Source organism: Rhinolophus ferrumequinum, chromosome 22 (genome assembly GCF_004115265.2).
Source record: "Rhinolophus ferrumequinum isolate MPI-CBG mRhiFer1 chromosome 22, mRhiFer1_v1.p, whole genome shotgun sequence".
In the NCBI taxonomy this organism is placed as follows: Eukaryota; Metazoa; Chordata; class Mammalia; order Chiroptera; family Rhinolophidae; genus Rhinolophus; species Rhinolophus ferrumequinum.
The window spans coordinates 48,783,569-48,795,371 of record NC_046305.1 but is presented as its reverse complement, the minus strand read 5'-3'; the positions used below and the strand labels follow the sequence as shown (position 1 = coordinate 48,795,371).

Sequence of the window (11,803 nt, the reverse complement as noted above, 5' to 3'; positions counted from 1 at the left end):
ACATATTAGTAGCTTTGGAGAAAGTTCAGTGGAAACTAATGCAAAATAATTTAGTGGCAGTAGAAATCTTTGGATTTCATTGGCGCCTCATTCTTTCTGTTACTGTGGATGAGAGCTGGCTACTAGTTCAGTAGCCCTTCCACGAGCAAACCCATTAATTAGCAGAAGGAAACAGTCCAACCATCAACACCTACTCTCATGGTACATCTAAAATGTGATTCCATTTTTCTTACAATTCTTCAGGGAACATAATCTGCATTAAAGTGAGGTTACATGCATTCAGGAGGTGGTTTCTTGTATTTAGTTTTAGAATAATAGTATTTCTAAAGCAAACCCTGTTAACTGGTTCATTCTTAAAAACGTGACTCTAAAGACTCCTTCCACCAACTCATGAATGATAGCGGAGGCAAGTGTATCATTTGTTTCCTGGGAGTTTGGTCAAGTGCAGGCTGCCCTTCACCGAGCAAAACCTGGGGCAGATTAAATAGGTTGGAATGGCTTAAATCTTGAGCTCCGAGTTGGAAGGAGAAGACGACAAGTTAACCCCGTGAGCCATGTGGTCTCTTCAAGATCAAGAGGCTGTACATATGTGAAAGTACAAATGAAGAACCTGTATTCACAGACAATCTGAGCTGTGTTTCTGAAGTTTGTGCACATTTTCCTTCACTGTAATGTTATTTGACAGCTGTTTGTTAAAATCGTGAATAATTTAATAATCCTAAGAGTAACAGGTTTTGTGTGAGTGTGTGCTTGTGTATGTGAGAATTGCCTTATTTTCAGGTTGTTTTATTTAATGATGGTTGCCTGGACAGTATTCTAGTGTTCAGCAACCAATATCGAATATTTGTCATTAAATCCTTATCAGCCTTTTACCATGTCCTGCTGTCTTCATTTGTCACTCATTAAATGTTCACTCAGTTCAGTCTGTGGAAGCTGTGCTCTGGTAGGACAGGGGTCAGCAAACCACCACATCCAGCCTGCTTGTTTTGGTAAAGAAAACCGTATTGCAATACAGTCAAATCCAGGCAGCCCAGCTTCCATACTGTCCGTGGCTGCTTCTGAACTGCAGTGACACGGTTTAGTAGTGGTGACAGAGGCCCATGGTCCACAGCCCTCTGATCGTTATCTGGTGCTTTACAGAAGTTTGCTGACGCCTGTTAGAAATGTCCACGGGGATTCTCCATCATCCTGAGATCGGCGGATGTCTAACCAGTAATTCACCCCAAGTGCTTTTGCACTCCTGTGGCTCGGAGACGTTGGGAATGCGTTAATGTTTTGCCATTGGTGTCAATTTCCAAAGAGCTGTGTCTTCATTCCTTGTAAGAACCCCGTCTATGGACGGGAAGGAAGGACGTATGGAAAAGCAGTCTTAGGTCTCATCTCGAATCTATTAAAAACAAAGTCTTCCTGAATCACATAACAAAGTATTTTCTTTCCCCCAGTTCTCAGAAAAGTAACTTGACAGCGACTGATAACACTGTACAGAACTTATCAGCCAGACTGGCCTTGGCTGAAAGTATTTCTTAGCTAGTCTCTGCCCAACCTCGTGGAAACAATGAGACAGCTGTTTGTAAGGAAGGGATTCACAAGAAACAGAAAAGAGGAAGCATACAAAGCACCTTATTTTCTTTCAACGACCACAACTGCCTCCTTGTATGACAGCCCACGAGCCCTCTCTCTGCTGAGCAGGGACACCGAATGGTGGGTCCCAGTCCTGGAAGGAGGCCCTCAGTACTGGGATTACAGCTCTCCTTCCCAAGCAGCCAGCAGTTCAGCTCCTGGTCCCTGGGAAAACTATAGGTGTCCCCTGGGAAACAATCTTAAACCAAGTATTTGAACTACTTGTTCAGTGCCCTGTGGGGACAGACAGCAGTGTGCTGCATCTTTTGGGCCACGCCGAGACGGGACACTCAGCCTGAACCACCGTTAGAACAGGCATCAGTCCATGTGAGAGATGCCTGGTCTAGTCACCTTGGAATTTCCAAGGCTTGGTTAGTTTAAGACAGGTTTTCGTAGCCTTAACTGCACAGTAGAATTATCTGGAGAGCTTTAAAACCAGATAAAAAACTGCTCTGCTCAGAGATTGAGTAGTGAGTCTGGGGTGAGGTGTAAGTCACTGGGATTGTATAAATGCTTCCCAGGCAATTTTAACAGGCAACCAGGGTGGAGTCTGTAGGACCAGTTCGACCTCCTTTCTTGGGGATTGCGGTAGGTAAAATCATAAGCCTCAGATCCTCTCCTCTGTCGAGGGTATAGAGACGGAGGGCACTGGCAGAGGCAGAGGGCTCGGCTGCCTGGCTACCCTTGCTTAGGCCTGCCCCTCACACACCTTCCCCAAATAGTTTATGCTCAGTAAGGGCCAGGAGTCGTGCCTGTCTTTGAAGTTCATCATGCCCACCAGATGGGCGTCCCCGGCTGCTGCTGGCCGTCCATCTCTGCCAGTCATAGACTGCCTGCTTCCCCTCTTTCGGATCTTCGTTCCCTGTCTCGGTTCACTTGACAAAGCAAGAATCCGTGCATTACTCCTTTTCTCAGCAGCTTGTGGCAATCGAGTTTCCTCAGTTTTGCCCCTGGGGGGACAGGGACGAGCACACCCATCAGGTCACCGCTTTGAACAGACTGTAGTGTCAGGCTTTTCCTGGGCAGAGCCCCAAGTGTCAGCACATCCCAGTTCCCTGCTGTTTCCAAGGTCACCTCTGCTAACCCAAAACACATCCCAGTGGCTTTCAACTTCCAACTGCCCCAGGGATCCAGGCCCCTGTTCGCAGCCCTTTCTGCATCCATCTGGTGACCTGCCTCATCAGCGCAGCAGGGAGGCTTAGCTTTGGAAACCTGACAGGTGGGTGGCAAGGTGTTTCCTGTACCAAATTGGGAAGGTTGAAAAAAGGCATCAGGGTGCGCAGGGGTCAAGCTGGCATTTCGACTCATCTCTGTAGTGGCAGGGTTGATGGCCCCAGGCCTCAGCAGTTACTGGAGAGCAGGAATTCTGTGCAAGCAGGTTGACGCAGTCATTTATTCACAGAAGTGACTGTCCTGAGATCCCTCCCCTGACCCTCGAGGGCTGGAGCAATTCTTCTGCCGGGACGGTTCCATGACATCCCGTACACGGGGGGCAGCCACCCCTTATGCCCCAAGGCTGTGGCTTAGAGGAGCAGAGACTCTGAGAAGTTCATCCACAGACATGCCGAGGACGCCTGTGCTGGCCTTGCACTTGCCGCCGGGGCGCAGGTATGGACAGGCTCACATGCACACTCCCGCGGGGTAAAGGGGAAGGCGGACCTTGTTCACTGCCTCACATCACACCCGGCTGCCCTGTGGGGAATTATTTTGCAAATTCTAAGTATGACTAGGGATTTGGACCCTGGTGGGGCGGGGGTGGGAGGAAGGCAGAGGAAGAACTCGTTAATGCTAAGGCTTCAAGTGTTACCCCACTTTCAGGATGGTACCTTCGGCAAAGGCTCACGGTGAAGCAGGGTGAGGATGAGGACTTGTGCCACCGTAAGTCAGGAGTCACCACGGCTGTACATCAGGCACTGTCCACTTTCCGGGGCTTTGGTGGATGGGGGGGAAGGTGTGTGACCTTGGAAAGACCCACAAAGCCAGCGCTGGGAAGGGATCTGGCGAGACATTTCTTTGGTGAGGTCTACTGTTAGGAAGTGTCAGGGTCAAACCTTTGGCAGACCAGGACCATCTCAAGGCTTCGGCGGAAGCAGCGCTCTGCTCTCTGGGTTCAAGTTAAGGGACATAGTAGGAGTCACGGACATGACTTCACAGCCAGGGGCCGCTGGACGGAGGGAAGCTCTGTCCCGTGTTGTGCAGCCTAGGCCGGGCACTTGACCTTGGCCTCGTCTGTCCAGTGGAAAGATGCAGGCCATCCCTTTGAGGGCATGCTGTGCTGGGGAGCCTGCAGGCCAGGCCTTTGGTGGTCACTGGCTGCCATCTTGAGCGAGGCTCAGACTTTTCTGGGTCCCCGTTTCCTCTTCAGGAGGCACTGTTTCTATTGAGTCTCCCAATCTAATGTCTAGTGATTGTCAAAGAGCTTAAAACCTACTTGGGAAACCTCCGTGGAGGGTTCTGCAAGTCTCATGGGATTTCAGAGGTGGGAGGGCACTGCTCTCTTGCTGGGTCCCTGGCCTGGGTCCTCCACAACTAGAGGCGTATTACGCCTCCTTACAGACGAGGTGCCAGGTACCAGGAGAGCTGAGACGGGCTCGGAAACCTCGTTCTCAGCTTTGTCTTCGCACCAGCAAACCAACACTGGAAGGGAGGCCAGCTGCAGAATTATGGAGGTGCCCGAGGATAGGCAGCTGGCTTACAGCTGCCCAGAATCGCTAGGCAGGGGAACTTAGAAACGGACCACACCTTCATCTGCAGGTAAGAAAACGGACCAGGAAAGGAAAGGGACGTGCCTTAACTTTGATGGCAAAACTGAAGGAGAACCCAGAGTTTTCACTCTTATTTGCGGAAACGGTCTGCTTCTAAAATGAGAGAATACTCTGTTCCTTTGCCCTCCTCTTCCCCCTGCCTCACTCGGGCTACGTTTGTTCCTACTGCCTGCAGCCCAAGCCTGTCCACGCAGGGCCCGCATTCCGCAAGCTGAGGTCAGAGGGGTGGAATTACATGGGTTCCACAGAAGGCTCAGGCCGCTTGGTGCGCTTGGTAAGCCCGCCCTCTGCCCTCTTTCCAGCTGTTCTCTCTTATCTCTATTTGTTTTTCCTTAATGAATATGTTGGTAGAGTCAGCCTCCCGGGCCCCGTGCCTTCTCGGCCTCCAGGAAGCTGTGTGCTCCCAGGCTGAGCTCGGCTGGCATGGAGTCCAACTTTATCCTGCTTAGGGGACACTCAGACTTGGATGGGCTCCACTCTGCTCCCCGAAATCCTGTTTATTTTGGTCCCTTTCTTGACGAACCTCATCGTCGCTTCCTTCTCTCCATAAATATTGACTGAGTGTTCACTCTGGGCCCGACGTGGGGTACAGCTGTGCACAGGTTGTCAGTACAGCGTCCCAGGGTGCTGTCCCAGAATGCATAGTTGAGTTGGGGAGACAGGTTAATAAGCAACCACCCTGGACTGTGACAGGAGCCTAGAAGGGGACACTTCACCCCTCCGTGGAAGGCTGGAGACCTTGCAGGAGGTGCAGCCGGAAGTACGAAGGGATTTGGCCGAGGCGGGGAAGCTGGGGGATGCAATGTGTTGGGGGCAGGAGCGGCACGGTGTGACGTTGGTGTGTGTTCAGGTGGTGACCGGAGAGATGGACGCTGTGACTCAGTTTCCCCGGGATGTGCTGTGCTGCTCCTCAAAATCTGTGTTTCCTGGCCCCGGGGCCCCTGCTACAAACTATCCCCTTTTCTTCACCACAAGGATTTCAGCGTGCTCTTGAGCAGCTGAGTGGAGAGCTCTGGGTTCTAGCCCAGCTCTGCTGTTGACTGGTCGGGTGACCTTGGGAAAGTCACTTCACTTCTCGGGCCTCCGTTTTCTCACTTGTGAAATGGGGGGAGGGAAGTAGCCCATAGTTAAAAGCTGGACGCTCCAGGGCCCTTTTTAGCCCTAAAATTGGAACTCCACAAACACTTCGCACTCCCCTGGAGGACCTGAGGCACCTCCCCTATATACCCGAGATTAAGCGAGAGGTCGTTCACCAGCTGCTGAAAGAATTCTCACAACCAGGACTGGCTGCGTAACGCGCACGGCTCAGTGCAGAATCAAGCACGGGGCTCTGAGACTGCACACGTCACACGCCCTGAAGCCACCCTGCTCCTAACTGCACCGCTGGTTTTCCAGACGACAGCTGGGGCAAGGGGGACTTCAGATCCCAGCCCGTGAGGATATTCCTACCCTAATGGCCAGGGTCCCTGCTGAGATGATGGTCCACCTGGTACCCATACCCCGTCGCCAGCACCCATTAGGGAAGAAGGACTGAATTTGCTAGTGCAGGTTCTGTTTCTTGAGGCAAGACTGCACTCTTAATTAGTGGGGAGCTTCAGGTTTCTAGAACAGACTGGTGACTGTTCCAGAGTTTGTAACTGACCCAGGGCCCCCTGCCCTTGGGGACAGAGTGGCCAATCCACTTTTTCTTAGTCCTCCCTTCCCCCTCTATTCTGTCATAATGAGCCTCTTTCATGCCTCACAACAACTCCAATCCTTGCTCCTTACCCTTCTGTGGGATGGGGGCCATGACACAGGAAAAGCCTCCTTCCCTCAAAAAAAACTTCCCCACAGTCCCCTGGTGCTTGAAGAAGCACTTCCGGTAGCCAGAGGGATTGAGTTGTCCTCACCTTGAGTCACTTAAGGGAGTGGGAGATTTTCTTCTGAATTCTGTTTTGAAAAATAGAATTTCCTTATTTTTGTAGTATGAAAACTCTGTGGGCATTACACTGGTCCAGGTTTTATTTTGAATTTGCAGTCCCCTTAAAATCTAACAGCTAGGTGTTGCCTTGGTAAGTCTTTTCCCTCTCACATTCCACTTGCTCGGCTCACTCTTCATTATCATGCAAATAAACCCATTTTTCTCCCCCTATCTCGTGTCTCTTCCCTTCTTTTTCTTGATTCTCATCATGATCCGACTTCTTCACGTTCAATGATACCTTGAAGTTACCTTGGAATTCTTCGGTTTGCCATTCCTTCTGCCACCCTGACTCCCTTCCTTCCCCATCTCAGCAATTCAGGCCAGTTTGGGTTTTGTCTGTCTGTCTATCCACCCATCCATCCGTCCATCCACGGTGCCGACTTTGCGTCAGGCACAGAAGCCAGCACTGGGGACACACATGAAATGCCTGTGAGTGCCTCGGGGACATGACAGCAAAAGGGAGGCAGAATATATAACTAATCACCAGGCAATTGGCTCTGCACAAGGCATAGAGGTGACATGGGGGTGGGGGGGCGGGGGGGAAGTGTTGGGAGGTGAATAAGGGTTGAGAGGGTGTGTGGGTAGGAGAGCTCTGAGAAGGAACACTGCAGGCATGGGAGTTTGGAAAAACATGGCATATGCTGGAAGCTCCAAGTTTTGGCCTACGGTTGGAGCATGACAGTGAAGAATCTGTGGAGAGGGAAAGACTAGTGAGGATTTGGTCTGGAAGGTAGGCAGGGGCTACACCGTAAAGGGCCTTTGTATGTTGTTGTAAGACGCTCAGCATTATCTGCTGAATGGTTTTAAGGGAGTGACATCATCGGGCTTGGTTTCAGATGGTCCTCGCTGGCGACGATGCCGGGAATGGATTTTTATGGGCGACTCTTCAGGGCAGGAGGCAAGGCAAGAGGCGATGAGGGCCTGAACCCAGGCTGTGTTCCCAGGGAGGGAGAGGGCACCTTTGGGAGGTACTTTGGAGGTGATAAGTGGTAGGATTGAATGACAGGTTGGAGGCGGAGTTGGGGGATGACATCCAGGTTTCTGGCTTGAGAAAGTGGGTGCGTAGGGGTGCTGTGACCACACGCAGTCATTTCCTAAAGCAAGGTCCATTCCACCTCAGGCCGGCCTCAGCTGCCCCCTGCGCCCCATTTTGTTAACACTACATAAATCAGACCTTTATCTCTTGCTTAGATTCTTGAAGCATCCTCTTAATCTCTTCCAATCCATCCTACACGCTGCTGCTAAAGTAATCGCCCAGGGACAGCTGAACAAGCACCATCTAAGGATGCTCAATGCACATTGAATAATCTCTGAGTTCTGTAGCCCGACTGTCCATATTCCTCATAGGAAGGACATGGACACGTGCTGTTTCCCCTGAGGGTCTAATTTTTCAGAGCAGGTCAGGCACATTACATGTGAAGTACTTAAATGTCAAACGGTCTTTAGAAGGGGAATGGAATTCCTGCTCTGAGGGGAAGAAAGCAGGAGGCAGAGGTGACCCAAGGTGACCTAGTGTCTTCCCAACATGTCTCTAGGTGTGTCTTTCATTCTCCCCTGTGCTCTCTGGTCTGTCCACACTGTCTCAGACTTGCCTGAGAATGACATCCCTTTCCCACCTCTGTGTCTCTGCAGACTCCATTGCCTCTGCCTGGAATACTGTTTCCCACATTCAACATCCAGCCCAAAGGTAAAAGGCCTCGGGTGAGTGCCCCACCCAGCTGGGATCCTCCAGAAGCTTCTGACCTCTCTTTGGCACTTTGCCCATTTGACTACATACAATATTGACCATGTCTCATACTTTATAGCCCCCATTAGACCAGGAGCGGAGATGGAACACTGGAAGCCTTAGGCCTGGGTCCAGCCTCAGGTGGGATTTGTTGGTTTGCATTTTTTTCCCATCAAAATTAATTAAAAAATGATAACCTCCATCAAACACACAGAAAAGTGCAGCATATGATATAATGTATACTCAGGACCCATCACCAGGAATGAACAGATTGCCTCCAACACCTCGCCACCCACGGTTTAAGAAATAAAATATTATACACACCATTTGAGCATTAGCCCACACACCCCACTCCCAGCGCTGGCCTTCACGCTGCTTTCAGAATCTAGGGTGAGTTGCCAAAAATGTAGCAAGAGAGACATTTCACATAAAGATTGGAAAGTTTTTGCTTTCCTTAAAGAGTCAGAAGATCTGGTGGGGAACTTGGGGTGGACTCCCAGCAGCAGAATATGGGCTCCCCCCACCTCTTCCCCCACCCCTCCCCCCACCCCTCCCTAAGGTCTCTTAGCCGCAGGTGGCCTCACTTATACGTGGGGGTCGGGCTCCTGCAGGCACGTGAGCTTCCTTCCCATCGTCATGTAAACCCTCTGAGGTCGGAAAGCTTTTATATGACTGCAACCGGACCACTTGCTGGATAACCTTGAGCACAGTATTCCTGTTTACTTACCTCTCCGTGCCTCCATTTCCTCATGTGTCAAATGAGGATAAGCAGAGCACCTACTTCTGAGTGTTATCAGGATTATTATATAAAGTGTTTACAACAACACCTGGCATGTGCTTCTGCTGGCGGCCCAGAGGCTTTTATCCAAACCCTTGGGGCTAGATGTGTTTTGGAATTCAGATTCCTTTTGGATTATAATAAGGTAGGAAGTATAAATGTCATATATTACATAACAGCCCCAGCAGGATCTGGGCCAGCCCCTAGTCATGACACACACTGACATTTCTGCAGAAAAAAAAAAGCATGGGTATTCACATTGAGAGTGACACAGACGGAAGCAGCTTACCCATTTCAGGGAGGGGCGCGCTGCCTAGAAGAGGAGGCCAGCTCCAATCCCAGGGATGCCCTGCCTCCTCGTCCCAGACTTCAGCTCTTTCTTGGATATTTGGGCGTACCTGTGAGAGGAGAAAATTGTGAGGTTGGTTTTTGTTATTGTTCTTGGTCTGTTTGCTAATAATTTTGTAGTCGTAGGAAAGACAGGACCCCGGAGTTTCTACAACAGCTGGTCTGGCTGCCCTTCCCGGCCACCTCCCACCTTCCACCTCCCACCTTTCCGGCCTTCTGCCACTCTCCAGGCCATCCACCTACCTGTCAGCTCCACCGCGGGCCTCTGAGGCCTGCCTCATCAAGTCCATTGCTATCCATTGCTACCTGGCACCCTATGCTGCCTCATCCTCCCTGGGAAAACACTCCTCACCTGGCCGGCCGGCCTCCTCACACCTCTTTGTCCTCCCTCCCTTTTCCCAGCTCCTGGGCTGCTGTTCACCCTCTTCCTCCTGCCTCGACCACCTCACTCTTCTACCCGAGTCCCATCCATCCTTCAAGGCCTAGCTGAGGTCCCACCTGCTCCGTGAGGCTTTTCCCTCTGTTCTCCGGACTCATACATACCTCGCACTAAACCCAGTGGCCGAGCATCTCTCTGTGCTTTCACTGACCCATTCACTGCGTACTCTGCGCAGGCACCCCGGTGGGGGAAGGGCAGGGCAGGGGAGGGGAGGGCGAGGCAGGGAAGGGCAGGGCCCAGGTTCCGGCGGCTGCCTTCTTCCCTCCGAGCCTCTGCTGCCCCCGCGCGGTGCTTCCCGTGCGCTGCAGCCCAGGCGTGTGGGTTGGAGTTTGGACAGCCCCGCACCATAGGGTCTGCGCCCAACCTAAGTAAGGATGGAGGGCTTCGTTGGCCAAAATATTCTGAGGCCCTTTATGCTCAGTTGAGTCCGCCAGCCGGTCAGATCCCCTCTCCTCTTTGCTCACACCCCGCCCTTTGCCCTTTGGCGACAACGCCCATCCCTTCCCTGTGAGAATTGCCCTGGTGGGTTATAGGTGTGGGGTTTCACTAGGCCGAACACGCGGCTGAGAAGTTTTTCTCCCAGAGGCCCCCGCCTTCCTTTCCTTCCTTCAGTGTTGGCATAAACACACGGAGGCGCGCACACCTTACTTACAATGCTGACCTGACTGGCTCTAGGGTTTTGTGCAGCGGAGAAAAGCAGGAAGCACTTTCATTTCTCACGTGACCCCACCGCCGGGGTCACTCCGCCATCAAGCCCATCAGTCTCAGGGGCTTTTGAAGGTGATGGAAACCTGCTCATCTGCGCCAGAGTGGTTTTTTCCTTTCTCTTGAAGAGTGAATGCTAAACTATCTCCTTTGTGGTAATCAAATTCAACTGAATTCTGAATCCATTGATTCCCTGGGTTAGAGAGAGGCCATCTTGCTGTTGGGGGTGACTCTGGTCGTGTCTGTGGTCAGACAGGCAACACCCCGGTCTTAGAGGGGCTCAGCGCTCACCTTCCGTCACTCTGATCCCACAGCAACCTCCTCACCTGCTCCAGGTCACACGGTCCCTATTGGCGCCCAGTGTTTCTCTGGACTGTTGGTCCTCCATTCAGCTAATGACTGTGTTATTATTTAAGTCCCCAAAAGGTGTCTTGATTGGCCTCCTCTCCTGAGAGCAACTGAGGATGAAGGGCTAGAGAGTAAGATGAACATGTTAAGTCTGGAGGTGTGGGGTAGTAGCTAAGGGCTGAGGAGAAAGATCAGTTTTCAGGGAAATTCATACCTGTGCCTTTACTTCCCAGGAACTCAGGGTGTGGCTTCATTGTGTGACTCGAAGGGTTGGCATATGGGTTTATGACTTGCTGGAGTGGCCAACACACGCACTCTGGCAACGATGCTGGGAATGGATTTTTATGGGCGACTCTCTGGGGCAGGAGGCAAGGTAAGAGGCGATGAGGGCCTGAACCCAGGCTGTGTTCCCAGGGAGGGAGAGGGCACCTTTGTTAGGTACTTTGGAGGTGATAAGTGGTAGGATTGAATGATAGGTTGGAGGCGGAGTTGGGGGATGACATCCAGGTTTCTGGCTTGAGAAAGTGGGTGCGTAGGGGTGCTGTGACCACACTCAGTCATTTCCTAAAACAAGGTCCATTCCACCTCAGGCCGGCCTCAGCTGCTCCCTGCGCCCCATTTTGTTAACTACATAAATCAGACCTTTATTTCTTGCTTAGATTCTTGAAGCATCCTCTTAATCTCTTCCATCCAGGTGTGTTCTAGGGGACTACGAGGAGACTGGCACGGGCATGAGGGCTGGCTGCGTCTCTGCTTCTCCTTCCCCTGCCCAAGCCATCTGGCAAAGGCATGCACATCCTCCCGGGTGCCCCTCAGGGGTTCTCCTGGGTTCCAGGGAGTCTCCTGCACAGGACTGGGCAAGAAGTAGGTGACCCAAGGAAGCCGGCGCTCCCATGCTCCAGGGCTCTGCTGTGCTGCTGACAACCCATCCACTACCCCCACTCCCCATTCTGCTATAAATATCGGGCAATTCAGGCTGCGGGATTCAGTGGAAAGATAAAGGCTTTCACATCAGTCTATCTGGTGTAAATGGCCCGGGCGCTTACCAGTTAGCGTGACCATGAGCAAGTTTCCTTACCAGTGACATGGGAATTCCTACCTCATAGGTGTCTGG

General features: G+C 51.7%; 1 long non-coding RNA gene across 1 annotated transcript; it reads right to left on the bottom strand.

Annotated features, from left to right (window-relative positions):
* Position 1: 1 nt before the first annotated feature.
* On the bottom strand, positions 2–9,890 carry LOC117014454 (uncharacterized). The gene is made up of 3 exons (XR_004421528.1): positions 9,741–9,890; positions 9,139–9,247; positions 2–2,570 (listed from the first exon to the last, which is right to left on the bottom strand). It is a non-coding gene; the product is annotated as an uncharacterized LOC117014454 (long non-coding RNA).
* Positions 9,891–11,803: the final 1,913 nt, after the last annotated feature.